This window comes from Neovison vison, chromosome 14 (assembly GCF_020171115.1).
Source record: "Neovison vison isolate M4711 chromosome 14, ASM_NN_V1, whole genome shotgun sequence".
NCBI classification, from domain to species: Eukaryota; Metazoa; Chordata; class Mammalia; order Carnivora; family Mustelidae; genus Neogale; species Neogale vison.
The window spans coordinates 2331797-2347962 of record NC_058104.1 but is presented as its reverse complement, the minus strand read 5'-3'; the positions used below and the strand labels follow the sequence as shown (position 1 = coordinate 2347962).

The following is a 16166-nucleotide window of genomic DNA, read 5'->3' as shown; positions in this document are numbered from 1 at the left end:
CTTGCATCGGGCTCTCTGGTAGGCGGTGAGCTTGCTTCTCGCTTTCCCACTCCCCCTGCCTGTGCTCCCTCTCTCACTCTGTCTCTTTCAAATAAATAAATAAAATCTTAAAATAAATAAACAAATAAAAAATGGCTTGCTGTGCCCAGGAGGCTCAGTCAGTTAAGTGTCCAACTCTTTATACCAGCTCAGGTCTTGATAGCACATAAGTTCCAGCCCTATGTTGGGTTCCACACTGGGTGTGGAGCCTACTTTCAAAAAAAAATTTTTTTTTTTAATTAAAAAAAAAAGTTTTGTTTTTCAGATTGTCATCTAAATTTCTTTGGAATGACTCAAACTTTCCTCTGGCTAAAAATATCCTCTCTCACACAGTCTCTCACACGCACACACACATACACGCACACACACCAAATCAAAAATAAGCAGGGGCATCTGGGTGGCTCAGTCCATTAAGCTTCTGCCTTCAGCTCAGGTCATGATCCCGGGGTCCTGGGATCGAGTTCCACATCGGACTCCCTGTTCAGTGGGGAGTCTGCTTTTCCCTCTCCCCCTCCTCCTCACTCGTGCTTTCTCTCTCTCAAATAAATAAAATCTCTTTAAAAAAAATTAAAAACACACGGTAGTGAAATGGTTCATAACCTATTACTGAAAAATCTACGGAATAAAAATTAAAAATAAAGACCAGCATGGACAAAAAATATTTATGTGTAAATGACTATTTTCTCGGAACTAAACCAAAAGTACTCTGATTCACACCATTTTCTTTGAAACAGTCAAAAAAAATTTTTTTAAGTGGGCTCCACGCCCAGTGCAAAGCCCAACACAGGGCTTACACTGACAAGTCTGAGATCAAGACCGGAGGGGAGATGCCTGGTCAGATGCATAACTGAGCCACCTGGGGGCTCCACGAAGGTTCTTTATGGAGTTAAACACAGAGATATTAACTACTAATTTCAACAAACACCACAAAACTCATTTCCACACTCCTCAGTTCTTCTCAGAGACCCAGCCACTTGCCCGTGAAACACCCTTCAACATCCGCTCCTCAGCCTTCCGTGGCACTCGAGTGCACACGCCAACGTCTCCGCACAGATCAGTGCACTATGGCATTACCCGTGTGCTTGCCCACCTGCTCCCCTGCCTAATCTCCCCCGGGCCTACTCTAGCCAACGCTCAAGTCCAGGCGCAGGGGCAGCAGGACAGCAGAACCAAGCGCATTCCCGCCACGTTCCCTCCCAGCAAGGCTCCCGGGCACGCCTGGCTCCCTGGCACCTGGCCTCGAGGACCGACAGCCTCCCTGGCCCAAGCTCCACCCCAGCCGCGTCACAAAGGCTCCTGACAACTGTGGGCTGAGCACTTACTCAACAGGCAGCCATGAAAGGCCTGGGAGGGGGACACTGTAAATGCCCCATATCTATCCTCATTCTCCAGAGGTGACCATGGACTAGGTTCTTATTCCCTATTAGTTAACCACTGATTAACGGAACCCCAACTTCCCAACTTCATTCCCACTTAATATTCTCCAACACCTGCATTACCAACATTATTAAACCCCAGCAAAAAGCTGTCCTAATCACTAATTTCTACCAACTGTGCTACAACTGGTGTCTGACACACCCTTAGTGACCACATCCCTGAAGTTTACAGAGGTCACCATTACAAACAACCAAGGGCAGAAGCCCTAAAGCCAATACCTGAGCATTCACTTCCAAGATCAGGACCAGGACACAGAGACATTAGAGCCTGCTGCTAAGGACAGGGCGGAGTCCTTGGATCTGGGCTCCGGTCCCAGCTCCGCCCCTACTAGCAGACTGTGGAGGGGGGGCCGGCTCTCCTGACAAGGCCGCTGACGACCCAGGAGCTCCAGCCCATGACTCAGCACAGAAGGGGAGCTCAGAGCCTGAGGAAGCCCTGTGCAAGAACTCACAGACTCATTTAAAAAGTTAACATTTATGTGTTCTCACATTTTCAACCACCTGAAAGAGATTCTGGTTAGTTTCTAATGCTGTTTTCAGAAGCTAACAGGAGGTGTAAGACCAACTACAGCCCTATTTTTCAACCTGTTTCTTCCCATCAATGAGCCAGATGACAAGGCTGAACCACACCACCTCTAGCCAGGTTTCAGGTAGGCCTTACACCACAGTTTAAAAGTAAATTTAATTTTGGGGCACCTGGGTGGTTCAGTTGGTTGATTGTCTGACTCCTGATCTCAGCTCGTGTCTTGATCTCAGGGTCACGAGTTCAAGCCCCGTTTGGGGTCTGGTTCTGGGCATGGAGCCTACTTAAAAAAAAATTTCCTAAATAAATAAACTGAATTTCTTGTCACTGAAATAAATCCAACCAAAGAAGCAAGCACAGCCACTGGCTATCATGGGATCCCAGGAATGACAGGATTCCAGCGGTGACTGCATCAAAAATGTAACCAGTGAGAACCAGGAGATACAGCAGACAGTGGCAGATTCCTGGTAAAATGGGCCAGGAGAGGAGACATGGATATAATAACATGCCCAGAGAGGACACCCTCCAAAGGACCAGTGCAGAAAGACACCAGACTCTAGAAGGAATACCAGGCAATGTGGCTCTGGAGGAAAAGAGGACAGGAGGGGACAGTGGAGGGAGTGCAGAGGGGACCACGATAGGCACAGCTCAGCAGCTGCTATAGCCCAGGCCCAGTAAACATGCGCCTACCTCTTCCAAGTAGTTCTTTTTTTTTTTTTTTTTAAAGATTTTATTTATTTATTTGACAGAGAGAGATTACAAGTAGGCAGAGAGGCAGGCAGAGAGAGAGAGAGAGAGAGAGAGGAGGAAGCAGGCTCCCTGCTGAGCAGAGAGCCCGATGCGGGACTCGATCCCAGGACCCTGAGATCATGACCTGAGCCGAAGGCAGCGGCTTAACCCACTGAGCCACCCAGGCGCCCCTCTTCCAAGTAGTTCTGATTTCACTCCTCGGACCACATGAAGTGCATCGAGGTACAGAGCCATATGCAGAGCCTGACCTGTGGCCCAGGGGGGTGTTCTGGCCACAGCTTAGTCCACAGGACAGAAAAACCACTTCTCCCCTGGAGAAGCACTAGAGGACCAAACACCCACAAAGCAGAACTACAAAAAGGCGGGACTCAGAGTCTCCGAAGGAAGGGATGATGGGCTGCTCTCTTCCACGCTCACCGCAGCAGAGTTCCTGGATGTGACGGTGAACGGTCCTGGAATTTACCCGGTGCTTCTCTCCACTGATCCTGCTTTCTCCCATTTTCCCTCCCCCTGTCCCCTAACCCTAATACTTAAATCACTCTTCAGTTCCCTCCATGAAACGTGCTCATTAAATACAGAGAAGGAAAATGAAATAAGATGGCAAGAAGGATGAAATGAAATCGTGTGTGCAAGGCAGTGCCTGGCACACAATGCTCAACAGTGAGCTTGAGGGACGCCTGGGTGGCTCAGTTGGTTGGACGACTGCTTTCGGCTCAGGTCATGATCTCGGAGTCCTGGGATCAAGTCCCGCATCCGGCTCCCAGCTCCACGGGGAGTCTGCTTCTCCCTCTGACCTTCTCCTCACTCATGCTCTCACTGCCTCTCTCTCAAATAAATAAATAAAATCTTAAAAAAAAAAAAAGTGAGCTTGAACATCTGGTAGAACGGAGTTATACAGCTGTGCTCTCAATCATTTCAACATTGCTTTTCTTCTGAGTGAGCAACCCCTGAGATGGAGACTAACTCCCAGGTCTAAAGGCAAAAACCATCAGCAACATGAACAGCTCCGACCGGGAGCCCACAGGTGGGAACGTCAGCCCGGACCTGTCAGACGCACGCCAGAAAACTCCCAACAGCAAACGTGCAACTCAGGCTCCAGATCCACTGATAACTAAACGGGAGCACTAAGCAATTTCAAAACACTGCTCCCAGCCTCCGTGTCCATCCCCCGAACACCACAGCCTTCCTGCTGGTATCAGGGCCCTGCCTCTACTGGCCCCAGCCTGAGACTCAAGGGAAAGCTGAATTGCACTCATACGACAGTAGATAAAAAAGCAGATTGAGGGGCGCCTGGGTGGCTTAGTGGGTTAGAGCCTCTGCCTTCGGCTTGGGTCATGATCCCAGGGTCCTGGGATCGAGCCCCATGTCGGGCTCTCCGCTCAGCAGGGAGCCTGCTTGCCTTCCCCTCTCTCTGTCTGCCTCTCTGCCTACTTGTGATCTCTGTCAAATAAATAAATAAAATATTTTTTAAAAAAGGGGGGGCAGATTGAAAATGTCTTCAATGGCATCAGAAAACCCTGGAAAGAATCTGAGGCTGAGGGGCGCCTGGGTGGCTCAGTGGGTTAAGCCGCTGCCTTCGGCTCGGGTCATGATCTCGGGGTCCTGGGATCGAGTCCCGCATCGGGCTCCCTGCTTGGCGGGGAGCCTGCTTCCTCCACTCTCTCTCTCTCTGCCTGCCTCTCTGCCTACTTGTGATCTCTGTCTGTCAGGTAAATGAATAAAATCTTAAAAAAAAAAAAAAAAAGAATCTGAGGCTGACATTCTGCAAATGCATGTGCTACAACAGAGGGGCCCTGTCCAGGTTTCACTGTCCTCAGAGTGCTCTGCTCTGGCTGCTAGGACCTTGTGAGGGGCCACTGCAGGCCCCAGGTCCAGAGCCCCAGGGCAGGACTTTCCCTGCCTGGGCAGTCTGGGCAGAGTGCACAAGGGCGCCTCCTCCATCCTGGTGAAAGAGAGCTTCTTTTTTTTTTTAAGATTTTATTTATTTATTTGACAGACAGAGATCTTTTTTTTTTTTTTTAAAGATTTTATTTATTTATTTGTCAGAGAGAGAGGGAGAGAGAGCAAGCACAGGCAGACAGAGAGGCAGGCAGAGGCAGAGGGAGAAGCAGGCTCCCTGTTGAGCAAGGAGCCCGATGTGGGACTCGATCCCAGGACGCCGGGACCATGACCTGAGCCGAAGGCAGCTGCTTAACCAACTGAGCCACCCAGGCGTCCCGACAGACAGAGATCTTAAGTTGGGGGCGAGGCAGGCAGAGAGGGAGAGAGAGAGAGAGGAGGAAGCAGGCTCCCCACTGAGCAGAGAGCCTGATGCGGGGCTCAATCCCAGGACCCTGGGATCATGACCTGAGCCAAAGGCAGAGGCTTTAACCCACTGAGCCACCCAAGCAACCCCGAAAGAGAGCTTCTTCAGGGCGGGCACAGAGCTGCCATGTCCAACCAGGAAAAGCACACGTTAGGGGCCACAGGGCTGAGTGCAGCATCTGCAAGCAGAAAAGATCAGTGTCTCCTTGTACCTCGATCTACCTGCAGCTAAGAGAACATGCAGGCTAGCAAGCACAGGAGGACGAGAGGGCCTCTGTTCAGGCTGAACTTCTGTTACAAACCTGAGGACTTAAGAACCTTTACAAATATGCAATTCTTAGTAGGGTTCTAAAATCAGAATTTTAAAAAGTGTTTAGCGGGGCGCCTGGGTGGTTCAGTGGGTTAAAGCCTCTGCCTTCAGCTCAGATCATGATCCCAGGGTCCTGGGATCGAGCCCCACATCGGGCTCTCTGCTCAGCAGGGAGCCTGCTTCCTCCTCTCTCTCTCTGCCTGCTTCTCTGACTACTTCTGATCTCTGTCAAATAATTAATAGTCTTTAAAAAAAAATGTTTAGGGACACTTGGTGGCTCAGTCGGTGACACATCTGCCTTCAGCTCAGGTCATGAACCCGGGGTCCTGGAATCGAGTCCCACATCTGGCTCCCTGCTCAGCTGAGAATCGCACTCTGCCGGCTGCTCTCCCTGCTTGTACTCTCTCTCTCTCTGGCAAATGAAAAAAATAAAACCTTTAAAAAAAGTAAAAATTTTAAAAGTTTACAGAAAGTTATAAAATTTATTTTTATAAAATTTTATAAAAATAAAATCAGAGTTAAGATTCTTTTTTTAAAGTAGGTTCCCCAATGAGGGGCTCAAGCTGGCGACCCTGAGATTAAGAGTCAGAGGCTTAACCCACAGAGCCAGCCAGGCACCCCAGCTAGGTTTCTCCTTCAATGCCCCTTGAGTACATACTGCTATACTGTCATCATACAGTAGGGATAAAAATATAAAGCTGTTTGGTTCTTGAATATTTTAACCAAGAATGAATTTTAGTGCTGTGGGCACATACAATTTGAATTTTTTCTATTTAGAAGGTCTGTACTAATCTAGTTAACAATCTAGAAAATGTGCCTGAAAAATCTCAAAACTTACAAGTCACACAAGGGTTAAAAACAGAGCTTCGAGGAAATGGCAAAACCAAAGACACAGAAAGAACTATAACATCTCTGAAATAATATTAGCACACAATATTTTCTTAGGAAATGCTATCCGTTCTTAAGAAACACTGGAAAAAGGAAACTTTTTTACCCCTGGAGGCCCCAAGTAGCATCACCTAGTCAACAGCTATGTTTTTTTATTTTTTAGTGACATCATCTGTTTATTTGACACAGAGAGACACCGTGAGAGAGGGAATCCAAGCAGGGGGAGTGGGAGAGGGCCAAGCAGGCTCCCCACTGAGCAGGGAGTCAATGTGGGGCTCAATCCCAGGACCCTGGGATCCTGACCTGAGCCAAAGGCAGATGCATCATCGACTGATCCCCCAGGTGCCCCGACAGTTATATTTTATTAAACAGTGCACAAAGCACTGGGTTTACAGAGATGGGTAGGTGACAAATCAAACTTTCAGCTGATTTGGTCACTGACAAAGTGGCTAAAACAGAATGAGCCCAGGCAGAAGAGGCCAGTGCCACCTCCTGATCCGAAATCCTCACAGAGGACCGCTTCGGGTCCCCCTGAGGCCAACGTCAGAACTTGTGGCTCTTGCCCATAACCCGTCCTCAGGGACAGAAGCCATCAAAGGGGACAGCGATAGGCAGAACGTTCCCCCAGCACTCGGCACAGCTCCAGACAGGCCATCTGCCACGGTGCTGTCCCTCTGGGACACTGGGCGCGGCTAGCACGGGGTTCCTGTGGTCCCACCGGACTCAGCGTGACCGGCCAGCAGTGGGCGCTCAACAGACCTTCCAGAGAGGTCCCAGGGCCGAGTGCACCCGCAGCAGAAGTGACATTCTATCACCTGGGGCCGATCCTTATCACCCAGAGGGTGGCTGCCCTGGCTGTTTCCTTTGTTGTCCTCTGCAAAGAGGGTTACTTTTCAAAGTAAAATGCCAAGGTGGCCGTTTAAAACTTAGAACTAATTTTTTTCCTTTCAAGACTGTATATAAGGTCAAGGTGGTCCACACAGGGCGTAGCATTAGCTACAACTCATCAGCTGCGGACGACATGAGGGCTCATCCTGCCATGTGCCCCCCCTCGGTGCCCACCACCCTAGAACCACATCTTAATGTAACTGTCCCGCTCAACAGGAATCCTGTTAAACCTAAATACTGTAGAGACTAACAAAGACATCAGTTATCTTTGTCTACATAACCAAAAAAATCTTAATTTGGTCTAAGTAAGACCATAAAAAAGATAATAATTTGGGTTAGAAATGAGTGTTTTCCAAATGTCATGCTCAATGTAATTACTTCTACCATAAAAAATAGAAAACTGGTGTTCATCTGTTTTTATCTTAAGCAGTAAAACAATGTTTACAAAAAGCTGTGATTTACACTAAGTGAGGACCCTAAAAATGAACTGAGTAAAACAGTGAATTGGACACAAATGACTAAAACAAAAATACTTGAAAGCTTCACAGAATGTTACATGTTTTACATACACACACACATACACGAGTATGTTTTTAAACTTCAAGGAAAACACCACTAAATTTCATGGTAAATTATACAGACTGAGACTTCTACTCCTCACTTACCCCTCCTGTACTGTTCAACATTTTTTTTAAAGAACAACTAATCCAGTAACTATTATCTTCTGCAAACAGTTTCTTTGGTCTCCATCTGTGAAGAGGTATGGGCAGGCAGACCCACGGTTCCATTCGGGCCCTGTCGCCCGGCTAGGAGAACCCGGAACAGAAGGGAAGGACAAGGTCCTCACACCTCCGGGCGTCGTCGACAGGAGTCTCCACGGCGCCCAAGCCCAGAGTGTTACTGGAGGGTCAGCCAGGGAGTGCCCAACCTGCTGGGCGCTGCCTGGCACAGAATAAAAATACTCAAAGTCAGTTATTAGCAGCAAGTCTATGCTGAAAAACAGTGTCCAGCCAAGGCCGGGTGTTTCTTTCCTTTTCTGGGAAATGATGAGACAACAGCAGGAGAGGTAGGCCGATGGGCTTGTTTACGTAGGAGAACAGCTCTGAGTTTTAGGGAAGATAATTACTCCTAAGGGAAAACAGTTATCACATGCTTACCTCTCCTGATCAAAAGAGCCCCAGATCTTTTTAATAAAAAACCCACTGCTTGATAGTGGTATTATCCTAGTATTTCAGCAGAAGCCCAAAGTCAAATTATTTATTCTGTCCATGTGAACATAAAGGGTCTTCGTTCTGAGAATCCAGAAAGCATGACCACAGGGTTGCAGTGTCTGCTTCTACCCGGACTGCACTCCATCTCCTCACAAGCGGCAGTCACAGGGGCTGCCCACGACGCCATTTCCATGGCGAGATGCTGTCCCTGCGGAGGGCCGTCCCACAGCAGCACCGCACAGTGAGTCTGGGGGCCCCTCCCACGGCTGACGGGGCCCCTCCTGGCCCTTGCAGGGCCGGACAGAGTGACGACTTCGACGTGGGAAGAGAGGGGGTGCTGCCTTTCTCTTACTGTCTGACGGGAGGCTGACCGTACGCATCTCATCCGTGTCTGGGACACCCCTGCCTGTCACGGAAGCAGTCTCTGGTGACTCGGGCTGCGCTGCCAGAGGTTCCCGCCTCTCCCGCTGGCTCAGAAAGGCTCCCTCCAACCCAGCAACATGCCAACAGTCTCCTGTGGATTCTACTGCTCATCTGGGTCCCTCGTCCGTCCCTGAGTCCTTCGCATACAGCGAGGTAAGCATCAGGAGCGCACGCTGAGCACGTCCGCCGGGATCATCCACAGCACCCATCAGTCTGGCCCTCCCCTCCCAGGGGGTCACCCCCTCTGCCTTCCGGCTCCCCCTGCTGCTCCATCTCCTGCTGGCTTCCAGCAAGCACTGACTAGCTCCTGCCCTCCAGCTTGCCCCCTCCAGCCAGAATACTGCCAGGAGGGGCTGTCTACAATCAGAGGGACCACCTCACCGCCTTCGCATCCCACCATGGCTCCCTCGCACCCACAGACAGGGCCCAAGAGGCGGCCTGCACCAGACCCTCCATCCAGACGTCCCACTTCTCCTCTCCATCTCCCAGCAATCCACAGGGCAGCTTCACTGAGGCCCTGGACCCAGACAACCCTCTTCTTCTGACCCCAGGTACACAGTTCCTCTGCTCCCTCCTTGCCTGGGAGGCCATCCTGATTCCCCACCCTCATCCCTCGGTCTCTTTCCACCCCACTTGCTCCTGGCTATCTTCTGCTCAGCCTCAGAATTCAGCTCAGAGTCCACGTGCAGGGAGCGCTCCTGGAGCCCCAACCCCGCATCCAAGTCAGACGCTCGCTTTAGTGCTCCCCCCAGCACTCATCACTCCACGGAGACCGTAATCACCACTAACAAGTCTTCCTCTCTGAGGAGACCTTGCGCTCTGAGCGCGGCCCCCGAACATCACTTCAACAAATCAACACTGTGTAGGCGCCTGCAGAGCGGGGAGAACTCACTGCTGTGCGGGTTCCTCGCTTTGCCTTTCACCCGAAAATCCAGCCTCTGCTGCTCATGTGACCACACCTGGCAAAACTGTGCCGAGAGCGATACAAATGTGTGATAAGCAGGAAGGGTCGTGCACACCTGGGCCCCCTTATTCTATCACCTAACAGACTCAAAGTGCTTCTCACTTGTGCTCATCAGATCAGAACAGCTGTACCAGCTGTGTCTTATTCCACCTATAACTGGGAATGCGAATTAGAAACAGCAATCACAGGCTCTTATTTGTACTGCAAACGCTTAATCCACACGAGTTCTCGATAACCCTTCTCGTGCTGTCCCCACAAACATGAAGCAGCAGGCTCAAAATCGGTATCTTCTGGTCCTGAAAAGCTCTGCAGCATAGGTAGCAAGTGAAGAACTCATCAAGTTGATCTGTTTTCCATATTCTAGATGTAGCTCACATCATCCAATAATACTGCCAACGACTGGAAAACAAACCAACCAGGCAAAGCACACCTTTGTTTTCAAGCTACACGTGTCCCCAGGGGGAGTGGTTCCTTCCCCATCAGGAGCCACTCACCTATACTTCACCGCTCTCCATATGCATCAAGGATCCGCACTCCTATTATGCACAAATGACAAGAAGTGTGCCTTGCACAGCTCTTATCTCCTAAACTAAAACGTGCAACCCAGGACCACTCGCTGAGTGCACCTCTGACTAAATGGTCAACAAGGTACCCAGATAACAAGCATGGTTAGTTACAGATGTGATTCAAACTGCAGAACTGCCTAACAAATGACCCAAGCCACTTAACGAAATAGAACCAACACAACAAGGCATAAGCCGCAGGGCCATGTTCTGTATTCCCATCTGCCAATCCTGCTCATTTTGACCCAGTGCAAGCAACGGTTTCAAAAGCACATCCTAGGTTCAGTCTCCTCTACCCGAAATCAAGAAGGCTCAGCAAGCCAAAACAGCCATGAGTTCCAAATCTGGGAATGGAGGGAGCAAGAAAGGAGGAGCATGGTTACCCCAGTGAACTAGATGGGGCTGCAGCTGGGCTCCCACAGCACTCCTGCTGGGACACCACCACTGTCTGGTTCCCATGAGCCCTGGAGCCTACATGTGGGCCTAACCTTCCACCAGGTGCTCAGGCCGACCACCCCTGCATCTCGGTGGGTCTCATAGGTGCCATGACTCCCCACACTCTTGCCTCATCTCAAAATATTCAGGTGGGAGCAGGAGATGCAGGGCTAAAAGATGGTTCCCTCCCATGTCACTCCTACCAAAAACTGTTGCCTGGCGTTTGTAATTGTGAGCAAATTCAAATTGGCTCTACTTTCAGAATCTGGAGATCATCCGATCATCATAGATTCAGAACCAGGAACCAATGGCTATGAGCAGACACTCCATCAAACGCCAGTGTTCCCTGAAAATAGGTCACCCAGTAATTTCCAGTTGAAAATGGTACAATGAACAAAGATGGTAGCTCCCACTCTCTTCTGATACCCCTCCTAAAATGAGATTGTTTCCTAAAGGCACACAGCCACAGAGCAAAACAAAACCAAGAAAAGACAACAGCAAGAAACCTGGAAGGTAGAATGCAAATTAACGAAAACACACCTAAGCCAGAAAAAGCTGAGTCACAAGCTTGCAAGGAAAAGCACTGAGAAATGGTCCAACTGTCATCATGGAACCCCCCAAAGGTTACAATAGTAGCACCTGAGTCCATCTGGACGGGAGGGTGTAGACTGGAACCCCAATACAGCAGGAATTGAACACTGAAAGTCCATTTAAACGCAGTTAGGCAAAACCCATGATCACACCTCAATCAATGCAGAAAAGCACTTGGCAAAATCCAACACCCTTTCATTATAAAACATTCAACCAAGTAGGAGTAGAAGGTAACTTCCCCAAGCCAATAAAGGGCATTCACTGACACCCACGGCTCACATCATCCTCTGTGGGAAAGGACGCACAGCTTCCCCCTAAGATCAAGAACAAAACAAGAATGCCTACTTCCAGCACTGCTATTCGACATGGCACTGGAGCTCCAGCGAGAGCTGTTAGGCAAGAACAAGAAACAAAAGACCTCCAATTGGAAAGGAAGCAGTAAAGCTGTCTCTACTCACAGATGAAATATCTCATATATAGAAAAAAAGGATTCACAAAAAAAAAAAAACTACAAAAGCTAACAAATTCAGCAGAGATGCAAGTTACAAGATCAAGACCCAAAAATCAGTTGTATTTCTATAAAATAGCCATGAACAATCTGGAAATGAAATTAAACAATTCCTCTTACCACAGCATCCCAAAGAACAACAAACTTAAAGAGTAAATTTAACCGAGAAAGAACAAGGCTCGTACAATGAAAATTACAAAACACTGCTGAAAGAAATTAAAGAAAAATACATGGAAAGACGTCCCTTGTTCATAGACCAGAAGACTTAATATTTTGAAACATGGCAGTATAAGATTACTAAGAGATCTCCAGATTCAATGCAACCTCTATGAAAGTTCCAATAGCCTTCTTTGCAAATACGATAAAGTTAATCTTTAAATTCATATGGAGGGGCGCCTGGGTGGCTCAGTTGGTTAAGCATCTGCCTTCAGCTTGGGTCGTGATCTCCAGGCCCTGGGATCTAGCCCCGAATTCAGGCTTCCTGTTCAGCAGGGAGTCTGTTAGCTCCCTTTCCATCTGCCAATCCCACCAGCTCTCGAATAAATAAATAAAATCTTAACGAGAAAAGAAAAGAAAGCCAAAACAAAGCAAAGAAGATAGTGAATGCAAGAGAGCATATAGAGAAACTAGAACCTTGTTCGCAGCGGGTGGGACTGTAAAATAAGGCAGCCACTGCGAAAAACAGTCGGGCAGTTCCTCTACACATTAAATTAGAACTACCATATGATCCAGCAACCCCACTCCTAGATACATACCCAAAAAACGGGAAAACATGTACTCCAACAAAAACCTGGACACAAATGGTCATAGCAGCACTACTCATTAATAGGCAAAAAGTAGAAATGACTCAAATGTCCACTAACCAATAAACGGATAAAAAAAACTGTGGTATATTCCTGCGGTATTCTTCAGCCAAAAAAAGAAATGCAGCTCTGATACGTTACAACATGAATAAACCTTGAAAACATTGTGCTAAGTGAAAGAAGCCAGACACGGAAGGCCACATACTGTAGGGATCCACGTCTATAAAACAACCCAGAGCAGGCAAACTCATAGACAGACAGGAGGTTAGTGGGGCCAGAAGCTGGCAACAACGGGGAAGTGCCTGCTGACGGGTATGGGGTTTCCACCTAGGGGCAAAATAGACCATTCTGGAACTAGACCGTGATGAGGGCTGGCCCCTCCAGACCCATCAAAGGGGCAAATTTTATGTTGTGGATTGCACCAGTCACACAACAGCAGTGGTTAGCGAGCATGCGTCGACCAGCTGCTTCCTGCCTTCCCTCAGGAAAGACTGCAGAATAAAACCCAGGGGTCTGGTGAGGGGGGGAGAGTCTCAGCCAGTGAAACATCTGCCTTCAGCTCAGGTCCCAGATCCCCAGGTCCTGGACAGAGACCCACGTGGGGCTCCCTGCTCAGCAGGGAATCTGCTTCTCTCTCCATTTCTCTCTCAAAGGAACAAATAAAATCTTAAAGAAACAAAAAAACAAACACCAAGGGGTGTCTATAGCAGAGGATAAGGGGAATCCTGAAGCCCCAGGATGTCCTCCTAGAAAGGGAGAGGAACAGCACTTCCTTACTCACTTTTGAGGGCCACAGCCACACTCTTCTACCCAACTTGGAAAACTAGGCAGGAGACTGGAAAGCCCTTGAGAGGATAAAATGCCCAATAAAGGATAAAGGTAATGCCCCTCCCTATCAGCCCAGAACTACCACAGGAGTGGGCAGGGTCCTGCTCTCCAATGTGCTCAACCAGGATCACCCAACATGTCACAAAACACAGGCCAAAGCAAGCAAAAAGTGAGGTCACGGAAGAAGAGAATGAGCCACTACCGGGTCTACGAAATAAGAAACATGGCTGAGGGGCGCCTGGGTGGCTCAGTGGGTTAAAGCCTCTGCCTTCAGCTCAGGTCATGATCTCAGGGTCCTGGGATCAAACCCAGCCCCCCCAATCCCTCAGTGGGGAGCCTGCTTCCCTCTCACTCTCTGCCTGCCTCTCTGACTACTTGTGATCTCTGTCTGTCAAATAAATAAATAAATAAATAAATAAAAATTAAAAAAAAAATAAAGAAAGAAAGAAACATGGCTGAATTTTAGAGGAAAAAAGGAACCTCCAAAAAAGCTCTGGGAAATTTAAAATACGATGACCAAAATAAAATGCTAAATAAAAAAAAAAATAAAACACTGAGGTAATCTACAAAGTGAAATGAAAAGACAAAAATGGAAAATGGGAGAGATAAAGATTTTATATTTAAAAAGTAAAAACAGGGACCAAAAGGGCTAAGTCCCAAGTAAAAGCATTTCCAAAACACACAGAAAACAAAAGTAAAACAAGAAAAGTGTCCAAGAAAACAGTGCAAGAAAATGCCCCAGAACTAACTCTCCTGAGCTTCCAGACTTAGAAAAACTACACAGTGTCCCATGAAATGGAGGCGAATAAACCAAAACCCAAGTTTCCGAGCACTGCAGACCCTGGGAGTGAAAACAGTGCGCGCACCCGGGGTTGAGACCGAGCAGCACTTACTGGGGCAGCGGGCCGCAAGCACCCTGGGAAGGCAAGCCCCGCACACTGGAGTGCTCCTGTGGGCACGAATAGGTCCCCACAGGGAAGGCAGGCCCCGGGCCCCGCCCCACCCCGGAGCTGGCATGCACTCCACACCAGCTCACTCTGGCGGGCGGAGGGTGAGGGCCCAGCCCGGACCAGCGCACCAGGTACAGAAACTCTGGAACCTGTAGGAGAGCTGCAGAGCAGGTCAAGGGGGTGAGCGCCCCACCCCGGGCTCCAAAGGTCAAGCACCCCAAGGCCAAGCCGGGGACCCTGGTGGGGGGTCAGGGGAGCCCAGATGACCGGGGTGGGGGGGCTCCCGTGTGTTGGGGGCGCGGGGATCGGAGGCACCGGAGTGTTGGGGTGACAGGGGTCAGGGGCGCCCAGGTGTGCGGAAGGCTGGGTGCCACGCTGTGGGGGTGGAGGGAGTCGGGTGCTCCCGTGTGTTGGGTGAGTGGGGGAAGCGGGGACTCCCGGGTGCCGGGGTTGGGGAGGCGGGGGCTCCCGGGGGTCGGGGGTGTCGGTGGCTCCCGGGGGTCAGGGTCGGGGATGGCGGGGGTCGGGGATGGCGGGAGTCGGGGTGGGCGGGGGCTCCCGGATATCGGGGTCGGCGCTGGCTCCCCCTGTGTCGGAGTCGGGGGTCGGGGATGTCGGGGGAGGCGGGGGCTCCCGAGAGTCGAATCGGGGTAAGCGGAGCTCCCGGGGGTCAGGGGAAGGCCGGGGCTCCCGGGGGTCGGGGATGGCGGGGGCTCGCGGGTGTCGGCGTCGGGGGAGGCGGGGGCTCCCGGGTGTAGGCACGCGGGGCGCCCGGGTAGGGGCGGGCAGCGACGACAGAAGTCCCCGGGTGCGCAAGCGTCCCCACAGCCCCGCCGGCACCCCGCTGACGTCGGGCGGAGGAGACGCCCCCGGGATCCGCCTGCCGCAGACTCGGGCCAGGTGCGGGGACGCGCAAGGCCGAGGAGGCGGCGGCGGCCGTTGGCTGCCCAGGCGGGGCCAGTGGCACAGTCCGTGCCCGCCGCCCCCGGCCCGCTGCTCCCGCCCGCTGTGAGAGACGCCCTAGCCCCATTCCTGTCTCCCCCGCCGACCTCGCTCCGGCCCCCCCACCCCTCCCACATTTCCCCTCCCCTCCCCAGGAACTCACCTGCCTCGCGCCACAGCCACCACCAACTGCGCCCCCGCTGCCGCCCCAGGCCTGATCCGCGCCACCCAGACCCGATCTCGAGAAGAGACCTTGCGGGCGCCAGCCAATCGCGGGCCGCGACTGGAGGCGGGCGGGAGCAACGCAGACTTCCACCAATCTGGAGCGCGCCACCTGAAGCCTCTTGGCCAGTGAGAAGGAGGCCTATCTAGGAGCCTGGCCAATCGCGAGCTGAGGCCGACAGCTCAAGCGGAGAAGTGGGCGGGGCCGCGAGGCGGCACGCCGGGCCGTACGGCGGGAGGGGGTGACGTACGCTGCGGCGGCTGTACGGCAGAGGCGGGACCGCGGCCGCCGCGGGAGGGGCCGCACAGGGGCGGAGCCATTGTCTCCTAGGGGCCGGGTCCGCGCCTCGGGCCCTGAGTTGCAGCTGCGGGGCTGCTGCGAGGGTGGCGCCCCCCCCTCCGTCCGCCCTTGCCCGGGACCCGGGTGGAGACTGAGGCTCCGGCGGGCGGGGGCCCCCGCGAGTCTGCGCGGGTCCGCTCACAACCGCACGCTGCGACCTCGCTCTCTCGGAGGAGAGCTCGGACGCCCTTTCCCCGGGGTGGGTGTTAGGGGTGGGGACTGCTGGGGCCGGGGCGCGGGTTGCGGTG

The 16166-nt window shown here is 51.3% G+C and overlaps 1 protein-coding gene across 4 annotated transcripts in view; it reads right to left on the bottom strand.

Annotated features, from left to right (window-relative positions):
• Nucleotides 1–15600, bottom strand: part of SUN1 (Sad1 and UNC84 domain containing 1) — a 55417-nt gene extending 39817 nt beyond the window's left edge. For 3 of the 4 annotated variants that reach the window (XM_044233430.1, XM_044233431.1, XM_044233433.1), the window contains exon 1: nt 15520–15600. The gene's annotated coding sequence lies outside the window, so the exon portion shown is untranslated. The remainder of the gene's footprint in view (nt 1–15519) is intronic. The other variant, XM_044233432.1, reaches the window with a different exon arrangement.
• Nucleotides 15601–16166: the final 566 nt, after the last annotated feature.